This window comes from Mirounga angustirostris, unplaced genomic scaffold (assembly GCF_029215605.1).
Source record: "Mirounga angustirostris isolate CCGP_5_RB_7025 unplaced genomic scaffold, mMirAng1.0.hap1 SCAF_9, whole genome shotgun sequence".
Lineage (NCBI taxonomy): Eukaryota > Metazoa > Chordata > Mammalia > Carnivora > Phocidae > Mirounga > Mirounga angustirostris.
The window spans coordinates 143,707,954-143,711,959 of record NW_026991717.1 but is presented as its reverse complement, the minus strand read 5'-3'; the positions used below and the strand labels follow the sequence as shown (position 1 = coordinate 143,711,959).

Below are 4,006 nucleotides of genomic sequence, written 5' to 3'. Positions count from 1 at the left end.
TTTGCTTCTGGAAACATGGCTTCCGGCGTGGCGGTCTCTGACGGTGTCATCCAAGTGTTCAGTGACGTGAAGATGCTCAAGTCCTCAACACCAGAGGAGGTACTCTTCTGCCTGAGTGAGGACAAGAAGAACATCATCCTGGAGGAGGGCAAGGAGATCCTGGTAGGGGCTGTGGGCCAGACTGTAGACGACCCCACGCCACCTTCGTCAAGATGCTGCCAGACAAGGCCTGCCGCTGTTCCTCTATGACCCGACCTATGAGACCGAGGAGAGCAAGGAGGAGGACCTGGTGTTTATCTTCTGGGCACTTGAGTCCGCAGCCCTTAAGAGCAAAATGATTTATGCCAGCTCCAAGGATGCCATCAAGAAAAAGCTGACGGGGACCAAGCACGAATTACAAGCAAACTGCTACGAGGAGGTCAAGGACGGCTGCACCCTGGCAGAGAAACTGGGGGGCAGTGCTGTCCTCTCCCTGGAGGGCAAGCCTTTGTGAGCCCCCTCCAGCCCCCTGCCTGGAGCATCTGGCAGCCCCAGACCTGCCCTTGGGGGTTGCAGGCTGCCCCCTTCCTGCCAGTCCGGAGGGGCTGGGGGGATCCCAGCAGGGGGAGGGCAGTCCCTTCACCCCAGTTGCCAAACAGTGCCCCCTCGCCCCCGGACCTTCCTCCTCCCTCCATACCTGACGGCCCTGGCCTTCCCAAACTGCTTTTGATCTTCTGATTCCTCTTGGGTTGAAGCAGACCAAGTTCCCCCCAGGCACCCCAGTTTGGGGGGGCCTGTATTTTTTTAACGACACCCAGTCCCCCACCTGTTCCTCCCTTTTCCCATGCTGTCAACTTCTAACCGCAACAGTGACTCTGCGCTTGTCTGTTTAGTTCTGTGTATAAATGAATGTTGTGGAGATGACCCCTCCTTGCACCGCCTGGTTCCCCTGCCATTTTCCCCTGGTCTTGGCCACCCGTGGAAGCAGGACCAGTAAGGGACCTTCAATTAAAAAAAAAAAATCTGTTTAAGTATTAAAGGAAAATAACTGGGTGCCTGGCTGGCTCAGGTGGGAGAGCACATGACTCTTGATCTCAGAGTCATGAGTCCGAGCCCTGTGTAGGGTGTAATGATTGCTTTAAAATATTTTTTAAAATAACAATAATAATAAAGGAAAATAACTATGAACCTGGAATTTTATATCCAAACAAGTTTTCATTCACATGGGGGGTGTGACGAAGGTATTTTCAGGCACAAAGGGGCCCGGAAAGTTTGTCACAACTGGATTACTTGAAAATATGTGTGGATTCAAAGCAGAAACAAATCTAAGAGATATGAAAAGTAAGGATAATCACAATTTTAGTAAAGTTTATGGTTATCTTAAAGAAAATATAGTCATACTAGCTGAGAACTAAAATCTCATACAACACAAATAAGAATTTGGGAGAACAAAGGACATGAGAACATGCTGAAGTATTTATTTTGTTGGAAAAGGAAGAAATGCAGATATGTGTAAAAAAGTTATCAATCAGGGGCACGTGGCTGGCTGGGTCGGTGGAGTGAGCCGCTCTTAGTTTCAGGATTGTGAGTTCAAGCCCCACGCTGGGCACAGAGATTACTTGAAAATAAAATTTTAAAAAAAAAGTCATCTGTAAATAAACATGAGAACAACTTTTAAGTTAGGGCAACTGCCATGAAAACAAAACAAAATATATGATGTTCAAGCCAACAGAAGAAAACTAGATCTACCCAATGGAAAGCAGAAAACAAGAAAAAGAAGGAGACAAAGAAAAGCGATGGAAGATAAAAATGAAATGCAGGGATGCCTGGGTGACTCAGTGGGTTAAGCATCTGCCTTTGGCTCAGGTTGTGACCCCGGGGTCCTGGGATCGAGCCCCACATTGGGCTCTGCACTGAGTGGAGAGCCTCCCTCTTCCTTTCCCTCTGCCTGCCCCTCCCCCTGCTTGTGCTCTCTTTCTCTCTCTAAAAAATAAATAAAATATTTTTTTATTTTTTTTTAAGATTTTATTTATTTGTTTGACAGAGATAGCGAGAACAGTAACATAAGCAGGGGGAGTGGGAGAGGGAGAAGCAGGCTTCCCGCCGAGCAGGGGGCCCGATGCAGGGCTCGGTCCCAGGACCCCAGGATCATGACCCGAGCTGAAGGCAGACACTTAACGACTGAGCCACCCAGGCGCCCCAAATAAAATCCTTTAAAAAATAAGTGTACAATTAATCATTTAAGACAGACTCTTACATTGGAATAAAATAAGTGAACAATATGCTGTATAAAAAAATGTCATGAGGTTTTTTAAGACACAGTAAGGTTGAAACATAAAGGGCAGACAAGCCTTACCAGGCAAATATGAACCAAACAAGAGCTCTAATACCATCTCAGTATACAACTAAGTACACCTTAAAGCAGAAAAATAGCATAAAGGACAAAGAATGAAGTTGTGTACTGGTAAAAGGAACACTAGGGGCGCCCGGCTGGCTCAGTCGCTGGAGCATCTGACTCCTGATTTCCGCTCAGGTCATGATTCAGGGTTGTGGGATCGAGCCCCACGCCCGGCTCCGTGCAGCTCAGGGTCTGCTTAAGTCTCTCTTTCTGCCCCCCACGTACACACTCTCTCCCTAGAATAAGTAAATCTTTAAAAAAAAAAGTTAAAATAGGGCTTTTTACAGGAATGCAGGGATGGCTCAACGTGGGAAGGAGTGTTGGTGTAGTTGATGCAACGTATTTCGTTACAAAAGGGTGAAGGAGAAAATCATGATTGTCTTGATTACTGAAGACAAAGCATTTGAAACCTATGATCTAAAAAAGCTCTTGGGAAAACAAGAGTGGAAGAACACTTTCTAAAAGTCACAAAACTTCACGGAAAGCACACGGCGAGCGCAGCAGCTAATGGAGAAGAAGCCTTGGGTGCATGGCCCTGGCAGAGGGGGGAGGGATGCCTGCTGTCCTGCTGCCGGCGGGTGGAGCGTTAGCCCCTGGCCAAAATGAAACCACAGCTGGCATGGAGTCTCCCTACACCAGCAGTAACGGGCACTTTGCATCTCTTCGCCCGGAGCCCCTCCTGCCTGTGCTCGGCAGGCTGCGTCCTGACGTGGAAACAGAGCCGCGGGACAGACGGGAGCTGAATTTGGAGGACAGACCAGGGCAGATCAATGAGGAAAGGGCGCGTCCACGCGGAGATGGTGTTCAGAACTGGCTCACCCTGTGGGAAACCAGGACACCACCCACACGGCGGACTCTGGAGGACAGGAGACGTGAGCGTGAAGGAAAAACCCAAGGGAAGGAAACAAACGGAGGAGAACGTGGTGTAGGAGAGGCGGCCTGTCTCCAGACGCTCGCCGAAAGAACCGAGAAGCAACAAGATGATCGATCTGGCGAAAACAGAATTTAAGCTCTCTGTTCAGCAAGGCGGAAGCACCAGCAAGTGTTTAACCAGATGACAGAATGGAGAAGATGCTTACGATGAGCGAAACCAGCGAGGGATGCGCAGTCCCAAACACAAGTGACCGAAGGGTCCGCGCAGTCACATCGGAGGGCACCCGAGAAGCGAAGCAGGTGCCGGCGGAGATGCTCCCGGTGAGTGCACAGATGCCAGGTGAATTCGGAGACGGCTTAATGCCCATTCCCCTGCACACCAGCGGAAGCCAGACCGTGCTGAGGGAGGCTCTCGGGGACAGGAATGTTGCAGCTAGTCGGAGTGGGGGCTGGAAGGGGGCACAACCAGGCGTCCCCAGCCAGGTGCAGGGTCCCGCTGCTCTGCTCCTGGGCTCCTGGCCCTTCTGTGAGGTTTGAGAAGGCACGCAGAGCCTCGCAGGTTCCGATAGCCTAGGGAAGTCATTCTAGAGATGTAAGAACTCACGTTTTCAGTGTACAGGGTAGTTGGGTTTTTGTTTTGTTTTGTTTTTTTCGGAACTCCTGCTACGTTGTCAGGACAAAGAATGAAGTTGTGTACTGGTAAAAGGAACACTACGGGCGCCCGGCTGGCTCAGTCACTGGAGCATCTGACTCCTG

General features: G+C 49.9%; 1 pseudogene; it reads left to right on the top strand.

The window, feature by feature from the left end:
• On the top strand, nt 1-800 carry LOC123862526 (cofilin-1-like; annotated as a pseudogene).
• The last annotated feature ends 3,206 nt before the right edge of the window (nt 801-4,006 follow it).